General features: G+C 43.4%; 1 protein-coding gene and 1 long non-coding RNA gene across 10 annotated transcripts in view; one reads left to right on the top strand and one right to left on the bottom strand.

Moving 5' to 3' along the window:
* Positions 1-12,270, bottom strand: part of CARMIL1 (capping protein regulator and myosin 1 linker 1) — a 306,909-nt gene that overhangs the window by 246,743 nt on the left and 47,896 nt on the right. The window lies entirely within an intron of this gene.
* The window catches only part of LOC132343682 (uncharacterized), a 138,637-nt gene that overhangs the window by 55,158 nt on the left and 71,209 nt on the right, over positions 1-12,270 (top strand). Inside the window, exon 3 of one of the 2 annotated variants that reach the window (XR_009492650.1) lies at positions 1-12,270. This exon is cut by the window's left edge and continues 14,241 nt beyond it; it is cut by the window's right edge and continues 42,207 nt beyond it. The exons of the other annotated variant lie outside the window; for it this stretch is intronic. This is a non-coding gene — a long non-coding RNA (uncharacterized lncRNA). 2 annotated transcript variants of the gene reach the window in all.

The following is a 12,270-nucleotide window of genomic DNA, read 5'->3' on the forward strand; positions in this document are numbered from 1 at the left end:
AATATGGTGGTGCAGTTGTGTCCTGGCACATTTGGCTGCACGGGTGCAGAATAGGTGCAGAGAGAGAGATGCATTCTCCTGGAATTGTGGTTTAGTCGAGCGAGAATGACAGTGTGAGAGGAACGAGAGTGGCGAGGACGCAAGCAGTGATGACACTGGATGATCAGTCTGGGAAAGGGGAGAAGTCAGGTGGAACCACGAAGAGGTGGCAGATGCCAATGAACTGAAGCTCCTGGTGGTTCAAGGGCTGTCGAGGTTGGAGGAACCTCACAGAATGAGCCAGAAGGATGGGAGTGGTGGTCCGAGCAGGATGCCCAGAGAGAGCTATGGAGGCACTGGAGTTATCAAGGACAATGGGACCAAGGGCATGACCATGCGACGGAGCCACTGAGGAAGGAGGGAGATACACTCATAGGAGGAGAGGAGCGACAAGGGGGTTGGGAGGATTACCGACACAAATGGAATAGCAGGAGTCACTTTGGAGAAAGGGATAGAGAACCCGCAAGAGAAATCTCCAGGGAGTGAGGCGAGTGACTGGGGGGAGGAGCAGGTGACTGACAAGGAGCGACAGTGGGCCACACAGCGACCTGAGACTCTTTGGAAGGAGGGAATATGGTACAGAAACCGTGTAGAGGATACTCCCGACCTCCCTTGCATGGTTCAAGGAAAGGTTAAAGAACCTGCAGCCACCTGAGAGGGAGAAGCAGTATTGTCAGGGGAGACCCAGGTTTCCAGAAAAGCCAGAGAGAGGAGGGGAAGGTCACAGACAAGTCAGGAGGTTGGGGAGCTCTGCTGATGACCCCGAGGGCACAGGGCGCACAGGGAGGGGACTCCAGAGGGAGAGGCAGGATTTTAAAAGCTGAAGTAGAAGAGTCAAATGAGGACAAGACAAAGGAACGAGGGGATGCCTTGGGAGTCCAGGCTTCCTAGGGTGACTGAAAACAAACAGGAGCAGGAAGTGTAATGAGAGTGGTCCTGATGGGGGAAGGCAAAGTGATGGAAGGCCGGCCGGCCATGTGAAGGGGTCTCACGAGGAACGGACAGCTGGAGGTCCTACTTGACCCCTGTTGAGTGTGTTAGGGGGCGCTGAGGAAGGTAGGAGGAAGTGATGCAGAGAAGGTACAGACTTACTCCTCACACATGGACCAGGAGAAAAATGTTTTGTAAAATTAGCCTCTTGATAATACATGAAAATACTGACTTGATCCCAGCAATTACCTTAGATCCTTTTAGGTCCCAAAATAAATACAAATCCTCTAGAAACCACAATCTTGCATTTTTTTAAAAATACCCAAAATTTCCTCAAGAATAGGAGAATGAGCATGAAAGCACATAAGCCTTTACAGTGACACAAGGGCCACTGGATGCTATAAACATTCTAAATCAAGGAAACACCCAAAGATGCGCGTTCTTCTACAAGTGCGTACAAGCTTATAAAACATCAGAACAAGGAGGAACAGCGCTTGGGCCCTGAACGCTTTAGAAGGATTCTTAGAAGGAAGCTGTGTGCTTGTTTTACGTCTGCAAAATTAGATTAGACAGATAGTTACATCATATTTCCTGACAAGATTATTAGAGAATGGTTGCCACAGTAACCAGCGAGCCATGCTGGAGAACGAGGTAAGTTAGAAGGCATCTTTTTTAAAAAGAATAAATGACATACTTGTAGAGCGGGTAAAAACTGCTCGAGGCTTTGTTCACCCAAAGGGCCCTAGAAGATATAAAGTTTTTACTTATGGAGAAACTATACAAAATGCCCTTATCACATTTCACATTATCCAAAGAAAAATTAAGGCAAAAATGAACCTTCACAGGCATGACTCGAGAGATCTTAGAAAACTTATCAGTAATAATAAATAGATTTCAAGCCTAACTACAAAGAACAAAGACATATCCTTAGTACTTACTAGATGCCAAGTACGTTCTTTTCACCTGATCTGCACAACAATTCCATTTCTTTGGTCGAGCAGTCAAAGAAGTAATGAAGGTTACAGAGCCGTTGGTCATCTGGATCCGAAGATTCCACATCCACAGGTTCAACCAAACACAGATTGAAAAAACTTGGGGAAAAAAATCCAGAAAGTCCCAAAAAGCAAAACTTGAGTTTCTTGCACTACAGCAACTATTTATACAGCATTCACATTGTATTAGGTATTAGAAGTAATCTAGAGATGATTTAAAGTAATGGGAGGATGTGCATAGGTTATACACAAATACTATGCCATTTTACATAAGGAAAGTTAGCACATTGGGTTTCGGTATTGGCAGGGAGGTAAGGGGTCCAGAAACAATCCCCTGTGGATACTGAGGGATGACTGTAAGTGTCAGAGTGGGCTTTGAACCCAGGTGAGCCCAACCCCCAAAACTGCCCTGCCCCCAGAGACTCTCTGGATGGCACAGTATACATGACAGCTGTAGTCAGGTTAAGAGCCCAGTGTCGAGCCTGCCCGTCACCAAAAGCTGACCTGACCTGAGACTTCCCAGGTCTCATCTTCTCTCAACCCAGGTTTCCTCAGGTAGAAATGAGATTAAATGACCTCTTCACAAAGGGAAAACCAAAGATACACATGAGTCTCTGGCCTCGTTTTAAAGTTGTGCTCTTACGAACAGGTCAGAGGAAACCTTAACGGTCTCATCACCCCTTGATGTTACACCACGTCTGAGACAATCCCCGGGCCGAAGTCTCATCCATCTTACACCTGAATTCTTCCAAGTGCAGGTTACTCACGAGCCAATGAGGAAAACCACTTGGACTCCAGACAATCCAACTTTCTCCCATTTAAAATTCTTTCTCGGACTCTAATTTTTCTACTACGAGCTCACTCAGAGCAAGTCTGAAAACTCAGTGAGCTCTAAATATTGCAAGATGCCAGCTCCTTTGAAGTGAAGCTTGGCACCCTTTTCCACACCTGCGCCCCCACCACACACACACACACACACACACCTGTCCGGCACTATTTCTGTTCTCCACATTCCCTTAAGATCACAGGCATGGATGAACAACCTCTATCCCAAATGCAAAGGAATTCTGTTAGGCTGGGAGGCTTAAATTCCTTTAGAAAAACTAGATGTTATTACTTTTGGAACATACTGTTAACATTCTGGGTTTTTTAATATGTATATAAAAGACAAAAAAAAAAAAAAAAAGATAATAGGAGTTGAAAGGTTTTGCTGCATTAGTACACACATTCTCCTGCAGAAGGGAATGGCTACCCACTCCAGTATTCTTGCCTGGAGAATCCTATGGAGAGAAGAGCCTGGAGGGCTACCATCCATGGAGTCTCAAAGAGAGGGACATGACTGAGCAACTAACACTTTCACTTTGACACACACCCTCCATCAGCTCTGTTCAGATACAGCTTTTATTTTCTGCTGATTCTATTTGTTTGACAACTTTTCTATCATCCAGAACATCTTCTGCAAGTCTCACGTTCCCCTAGAATCAGACCACCTCGATTCATATCCCAGCTACCTAACTAGCTGTGTGACCTACAGATATACTTAGGTATTTAGCTCAGTGCCTCAATCTGCTCATCTGTAAAATGGCAACTAATACTAGCACCTACCTCATAAAGTTCTAGTGTGGTCAAACAAGAGCACCCAGAACTGTGCCTGGCAGTCGTATGCAAACATGAGCTATTATCACTGTGGTTCCCCTTGACTGTCAGAGTCAGGCCTCTATCTTTTATGTACTTCCTTTTAAGATCTAAGTTCACTGGGAAACTGCCATATTGCCACACTTCTTCCTTCTGATACTTTCCCCTTATCTTCTATGAAAGAATCATTTACAAATACACAGTAAGAATTAAAATATCAGTTTTCTAACTTTCCTGATGTCCGGACTCTGATCGATCACTTAGCAATTCTTATTAAACATTTCTTAAAACAATAGCTCTCCTGGCAGAGTTCTCCAGCATTCATTTCTGAGGCTGAGTCTACTGACTCACCATCTTGTACACAGGGGGTGTCTGGATCTCTCCTCCTAATGAGTGGTTGGTTCATGGTCTTCTGCGACTCCATCCAATCTTTCACCAATGTGACCAAGGTGCCTTGTGGTCAACAGCAGGCATTTTAAAGACAGATGTCTGGGGTCTGAGGTTCAATCTGAAGTTGTGGAACAAAGCCACACTAATTGGCCTATCTGGGAATTAAACCCCTGGTCTTTGGCCTTTTTAAGTATCATACCATAAACAAACGAGCCCATATTCTTGGCCTCCAGCCAAAAGCAATAAATTCTAATAGATTGTTCCTGATTGTTTGTAAAGTCCTACAAGTGGAGGGTCTGTCAGATAATGAATATCCTACACTCAAAAGGTTGTAACGTAAACACAGGTTCAAAAATAGCTATCCTTTCAAAAGACATTAAGCTATACATTGAACACTGAAGATTTTAATGGAAACATACTTTAGAAGAAAGGAAAAGCCCTCTGCTTCTTTACTAAGTAGCTTTAAAACCAAAGGACCCTCCCAAAGCAGGTCTACCCACCTGGGTTAGTTGAGGAGAGATTCAGAGACTCAATCAAATTTCCAATTTAATACTATTCTAAATACTATTATAAATGGTCTCTGACTATGGCAAGACTAGATAATAAATTTTAAAATATAAGTAATTAATTTATATGGAAGGGAAAGTAATAAGGAATTAAACAAAAAATGAAGTTGAGAGTTTCCTTAAGTCTGACAACCACACAGGCTAAATGGACATGACATTGGAAACTTGGAAAGTGGGAAAGGAGCTTCTACGGCCAATTCTTTCTTAATAACATCACCATGACTTTCACCATTTACTGATCACGTGCCAGTGAATGACTGTGCTAAGAGTATTTATGCCATACCTCATTAATCCTTATAAAAACCCCAATGGCAGCGGTTATTGAGGTTTAACAAGGCTGAGTAACATGTACAAGGTGGCACAGAGCAGGCTGGACTCAAGCACCAAAGCCTTTCCATGCCCTGAATTACTGCTCTCCATCTACACCACATCCCTGCATCTGGCCACCCACTTGCCAGCCGGAGACAGACCAGACTCTGCAGAGAACAGAAACTTCCGTTTGGTGGCTTTACCAGCACTGGACACCATGGTCCCAAAGTCCACCAATCTGCCTATGGCCACGCTGCTAGGACTTGCCGGTCTGTTTAAGGAAGGACATCTGAAAGATCTCTACTACCTGAATATCCACCACACCAAGAGGAATAATGAAAGCTAGGGAGACTCCATGATAGGAATCAAAGTAAGCCCAGGAAAGCAGCAGGCAGGTTGCACAAAAGAGAGAGGGTCTCCTGCCCCGACATTACATTAAGAGTATAACCTCCTGGCAGGAAAGATTTCATAAATCCCAGTGAAGGGAAGCAGAGGGAGATGGAGATGGAAGTAGAGGGAGGTGGATGTGGGGAAAACCGAACTCCACCTTCATATGCTAGTGAGAAGCCATCCAGGCATTGAGAGCAGCCAGCAGTCAGACTCACATGATTTCCCAAAAGGGTTCAAACAGCTAAGGATGGGAAAACCGTTTCCCCTCCTAGGCCAAGCTTAAGAGATCCTGGGTGTGTGCAAAGTGGAGGTGGCAGGACTCCCCTGTTTATCACAGGAGCAACCTCTTCATTTTCACCCACCCCCAGTTTGTTGTGGTGGTTTTATTTTTATATTGGTGGGGGAACAAACAGGAACTTGGGTAGGAAAAAAAATCACAGAAAGGAATTCTGTAGTTTTTCATTCCTGAAATATACAAATTCTACTAAAACTACTGCACCCATTAGGAACCCTCTATGGGAGGAGGAAAGCTGGTAGAGACACAAATTCTGAAACAATGAAGTCACCCTTTAATGAAGAATCTGCTTGCAATGTGGGAAACCTGGGTTCAATCCCTTGGGTTGGGAAGATCGCAACACACTCCAGTATTCTTGTGTGGAGAATCCCATGGATAGAAGAGCCTGGCAGGCTACAGTCCATGGAGTCACAAGAAATCAGACATGATTGACCAACTACCACTTTCGTAGAAAACGTATGTGCTAATTCCTTTCATTTTAAGTAATTTGCAAAAGACAAATATAGCACAACCCAAGAATAAATAAGATTTAAGTGTGAAATTCTTTCACAACAGAACAACTCATTCATTAAAATGGTTATTAAAATCCAATCAATGGCCCATTTATTGGAAAAGTGCTAAATACAAAGATTTCCTCAGAATAAAATTCTCTGGTCTTATAAAGTAAGTGCAATGATTTATAATAGGCAAACCTATTCCCAAAAGTATAGACTCTAAGAAAAGCAGTCAAGAAACAGAAAAAAGGGCCACCTTTTTTCAGTAAAGCGAATATGTAAAGGCAGAACTACTAGGAAGATCAAGGGACTATACTGGCCCCTATGATCATCCTATGCATAAAGAATAAAAGACTGTGATTCGACAAGTAACATATTCAAGATCGAGTCTCCCAGGGGACAAAAGTCCTGGGGACAGAACACAGCAGTGCAGTCACAGCCAGTGGAGTTCCCTCCTACCACATTGAACATTACTGAGTATTTATAATTATAATTACCTTCTTTACACATGAAGACCTTGTGATTAAAAATGGTTTATATATATATATATATATATTTTTTTTTTTTTTACTGAGTCAAAATATTAGTCACCAAATGAAAGCTTTCAAAAGCTCTTCACTACATCATGTCCACTCTTGGCAAACAACACTCTTTGTTACAAGAACATTTTCTAGTATTTTATTTCATCATGGAACAAAGGAATCATTCACTGGATGGTCCTCATTCGCGGCTGGCCTCATTCAGCTCACTTGAAGAGCCTCTGACCCATCTCCACCACGATCACCCCTCACACTTGTGTTTTCTCTACAGCACCTTTCAGAGAACAACTCCGCGCAGTTCAAATGTCAATGATGCTATTGTGAGCATGGAATCTTTTAGAGGATATTGGCTATTTATACTATTGTGTGATTAGACAACTGACTTGACATTCAGTTTTTTAGAGCTGGTCCAGATCTCAGTTTCTTTCCAGCTTCCTTAAAATAGAGGTGAGATCATGGTCAGAAGGGATGTGCCCAATTACTATATTACAAATGAAGAAATAGAAATGTAAAAAATAAAGACCCTTAGCTCATAAATGTTATTTGGGCTTTAGATATCTCTGGAGAAATGAGATCGAGTGCAAATATATTGGAGCAAATACTGGACACTGAATCATCAATATTTGAATTCTGTACAGATATATGGTTGACTCATAGCAAGTCATTCATTAACTCAGAAATAGAAATGCATAACAAGGAAGTAGAGAGACGTATTTGAATATCTCTACATTTTTTTAAAGGCACAAATCATGATAAGCATTTGCCTCTTTAAATTTTATAACACCATAATCCAACACAATGACTGCCTCTACAAAGAAGCACTTCACTTATTAGAGCAGGCATACAGTTTATTTAAACATGATATTTATTATTATCTAGACCCTGTCTTTTAGAGGGCAGCTGGGCCAAGATTTCAGATCTGTTAGTGAAAGAACAGAATTTTAAAATGCAATTCTGAATGACTCCTGAATCTGAGGAAGATACAAATATTAAAGTTTATACCTATACATTGTTCCCCAAAGGGTGCACCTAAAACAGTAATAGAATATAAATCCTTTATAATAATAGAAATAGTAATAGAAATAAATAGTATAATAATAGAAATAAATCCTTTTCTGGAACATAGCTGGACATAACTTGACAAACACTTAAATACATGCTCTGTTGACTGCTTTTTTTTTTTTTAACTCTTAATAAAAGCTAATACTAGATGGAAAATATAAATAATAATCATTAGAACTTAAGTATAGGCTCTTTCATGAGTGATTTACATACAGTAACTCATCTATCCTAACAACAGTCTTAGGAGATAAATATTGTACTATCATCAATTCCACTTCACAGATGACAGAGCTGAGGCACAGAGAGGTTAAGTGACTTGTCCAATGCCACGCAACGTGGAGCTGGTAGAGCAGGGGTCTGAACCCAGACCACCTGGGACTCCAGTCCACACTGCTTATCACCATGTTATATTTGCTCGCAGACCAGTGGGAAGGAGAAGCTATGTCTGGAAAGGCTTCCTAGAAAACACAGGAGCTCAGTCCTGAAGGATCAAGTGGAGGAAATGCGGAGAGGAAATGCGGAGAGGGAGGCGTTCCGGGCATACAGTGGTTCAACCTAGGGGCGTGAAAGCAAGAAACCTCTTCCCGTCCATAGAGCAAGTAGTTCCTAAAGCTGGGACGAAGGATGCACACAACAGGGCAGGAGACTTGGCTAGAAAGGGAGGTGAGGGCCAGAAAACAGTACCTGAAAGCTATGGACGGGAGGGGGCTAAGTGAAGGGTTTTTTCTCCTGGGAACACAGAGGATGTGTGGAAGGCGGGGCGAACCAGGAAGCGAGAAGCAATTCAGAAGAAGTGATGAGGAGCTAACAGAGGTGGCAGGAATGGTCAAGAGACCAGTGATCATAGCAACACGACAACATGGAAATCCGCCAGGAATGAATAATTTAGACATGCAGAGTCTTCATGTACAAGATGAGCAGATCTTTCATGTGTGCTGTGCTGTGCTTAGTGGCTCAGTCTGTCCGACTCTGTGACCCCATGAACTGTAGCCCACCAGGCTCCTCTGTCCACAGTGATTCTCCAGGCAGGAATACTGGAGTGGGTTGCCATGCCCTCCTGCAAGGGATCTGCCCAACCCAGGGATCGAACCCAGGTCTCCCATATTGCAGGAGGACTCTGTACCATCTGAGCCATCAGGGAAGCCCAAGAATATTGGAGTGAGTAGCCTATCCCTTCTCCAGGGGATCTTCCCAACCCAGGAATCAAACAGGGGTCTCCTGCATTGCAGGCAGATTCTTTACCAGCTGAGCTACCAGGGAAAATTCTAATTACCTGCGGGTGATGTGGAAACCTAGCAATCATGAACAAAAATACAGATGTAACCACAAGGTGAGGGAAAGAGCATTTCACATGAATCCACAGAGCACGGCTTCAGCCCTGACTCTGTCAGCCCACAGGGCTCCGACTATAACAGCCCACGTGGCCACTCGCTGCTCGGTTCTCTGTAACCAGGCTAGAAATGAGCCATTCGTCTCCGTCTCATTGAGTCTCTGCCCACCATTTCTCAGCTGGAGACGTATCAGAATCAGTAAAAATGCTTCATCCTATTTCCCTCTTTTATTATTTTCAACAAGTGTTTACAACAAGTCCAACAGTTTCTGAAAAAAATCACAAAGATCAAAAGTAAGAGCACAACCGTCCTCTCAGAAAATACGTCTTTTTAACAGACATTATATCAAAATGGAAATTGCCTAATGACACTGTCCAGAACATGGTCCATCCTGAGACTGCATATCATTTTCATAATTTAACACATCCTTATCACCGAAAGCCATGAACCTGGAGTTATTACACATTCCTTATAATGAAATCAAATCAATAGAATGGCATGCTTTCCGAAATTTCCGAGGATTAATGCCCACCCACAAAGCAGTCCTGAGTAATAATAGAAGAACCAGAACCACAAGTTGCAAGGCAAGCTGCAATTTAAAAAAACACACAAACACACATTGAGACCATGTCATATGGTTCACAGAGACAAGCCTCCTTATACTTCATAGGATAAAAACAGCATCAGCCCACACATGATGGTGAAATGAATATGAAAGACAGGAAAGCTGAGTTTACCTTCCAGACCAGCCCTGACTTGCACAACCTCAGGAAGTCTCCTAACCTATGTGGGACTCCATTTGCCTCGTTTGTAAAGATAGGATACTTACAGGTGTTGGTGTTCTTTATTTTAAACCCACAGTCAAATAAGTTTGGCAATTACTGTGTACTATTCCCCCTTTGGAAGAGACACAAAGCACATCCAGTATAAAAGGCCCTAGCAATTTCTGCCATCCAGAATCCTCTTTCTTTAAACTTGTTGGACCAAATGAAGTTCTATTCACTTAACACTTTGGAACTTAGGCATTCCAAGAGAAGACTGTAGCAACCAGCAGGGAGAGCTTTCCCAGGTGGTGCAGTGGTAAAGAATATGCCTGTCAATGCAGAGGCGCAGGAGACGTGGGTTCGATCCCTGGGTTGGGAAGATCCCCTGGAGAAGAAAATAGCAATCCACTCCAGTATTCTTGCCTGGGAAACCCCACGGACAGAGGAGACTGGCAGAGACTACAGTTCATAGAGTTGCAAAAAAGTCAGACACGACTGAGTGACTACATAACAACCTAGCAGGAAGTGGGGTTTTTCTACAAAGCTCTGCTTTCCTGAGTGGGAACATGATCCTCCACTATTCAGAAGGGCTTCCTCCATGTAGCAGGATCAAGACAGGCAGCTGAAGGGGTACCATACAGTCTGTCTCTCTTTCTCCCCCTCTCCAGGGCAGTATTTCCAAAGACCCCAGTTAGGACTCTTGCTTGGGTCTTATGTCCACTTTCTGGACTAATCACTGTGGTCAAGGGACTGGGGCACAGGGAGCAGTAGGCACAGAAGCATACGACAACCATGCAACAAATATTTGCAAACAAATACGTGAAAAACAAATGGAGAAACTGAGAAAGGGCTGCTGGGCTATGCAGACAAAAACAGTAGATTGTCAGTTCAACAACTACCTAGGCTTTTATGATTATGACTGAAACTTTAGTGCTGAAACTCCTAGCAACAAAGGTGAAAGGCAAACAGCATTATTTTTAATTAATTGACTTTAAAAGGAAGCCGGTAAGTTTTTTAAATGAGAAAGTGTTTTTCCTGGCACTAAATGCTAAAAGCAATTTACCCTAGAACCCATGCATCAGAAATATTCATGAGACCTTAATGAAGCACAGAACAGGAAAATGGACCTACCAAATGGACTAACTTCCTCTAACCAAACACATGGACACGTGCTTCACATTCAGTTTCTCATATCAACTTTTGCTAAAAGTAAAAGACAAACATTAAAAATTAAAGTAGTGAAGCGCTTCTTGAGGAAGGGTCCAGCCAGGCAGCTTTCTAGAAATCTAACCACAAAGAAGACTCAACTCTGACTACCTGGGGGCCAGGCTGGTGGGTCCTGCCGGGCAGAGAGACAGACCGCAATGAGTGAAGACCATGGGGTCAGACAGACGATCAACGCTGTCGGCTTCTGGCCTCCGTGGAGTACCCTTGGAAAGGGGTTGAAGGATTTTAAGGGGGAAACGATCCACTTGGATCTGCATTTCAGAAAACCATGGGGGCAACTGTGCAGACAAAGGACCAGAGTGAGGCCGTGGGGCTGGTAGTTCAGAGGCTGCTCGAGTTTTTCTGGAGAGCTGGCAATGACAGCCTGAGCCATAATTTAATGGGACTCAGTACCCGCCAAATCTTTGGAGCCTCCGACAGGTCAGCTGCACCTGTGAGGCATCTGGGATAGTGACGGTGCCCCAGGGCCAAGGATTCCTGCCCCGGAGTATGTTGTGGAGGGTTATCCCCACCCCCCCGTCCACTAATGAGGTCCTTGCACAAGCAGAGAACATGTGAATTCTGCAGTTTTTAATGAAAATAAACAGAAAAAGAATGGTTCTGCCAGCAAGGGGCTGGAGGAGGCCTGGGATGAAATGGTCTCAGAGCCTGAGTAGCGGCAAGGTTTCATTCCTCAGGGTCCTCATGGGCAGAGGAATACACAGCCTGCCTCCTCCCAGGAAGCTGGCTTCTTCTTGTTGAAGACTGATTTCCCGCAGAAACAATGTTCCCATCAAACAAACTTCTTGTACAATTTTATCTTGATAAGCACGATTCACGTCCACAAAACTTTTAGCAAAATTGTATTACAACAAGTTCTCTTCTCTCTCCCCAATCAAAGGGGAAAAAAAAGAAAAGAAAACCTTGAAATACAAACTGTAACTTAAGAGCTCAGCAAAATGAAAAGGCTGATCAATCAGCCTCGATTTTGCTAAGTCTATAAAGGAGCATCCAAGCCAGTCCTTCAAAATGGCCAAAAGCCAGCACTGCTGAGAAGTGCCTCACCTAAGGTAGCAGGTAGACCATGCCTAAGCCATTCCAGGTCCCAACCTGACCCGTATTCTAAAACCACGAAGGATTTTCTGACTTGTTTACAACTACTCAGGTCTCCCTCCAGTCCTGCCATACTATACTCACATGACCACACTCTGGTCGAATGTAAATCTGACATGTCCCCTTCTTTGAAGGCCCCTCAAAAGCTTCTGGAAAGCCCTCCATGACCTAATCCCAAACTACACATTGTTCATTAAATTCTTTCCCCATTTGTT

The sequence above is a fragment of the Bos taurus genome, chromosome 23, assembly GCF_002263795.3.
Source record: "Bos taurus isolate L1 Dominette 01449 registration number 42190680 breed Hereford chromosome 23, ARS-UCD2.0, whole genome shotgun sequence".
In the NCBI taxonomy this organism is placed as follows: Eukaryota; Metazoa; Chordata; class Mammalia; order Artiodactyla; family Bovidae; genus Bos; species Bos taurus.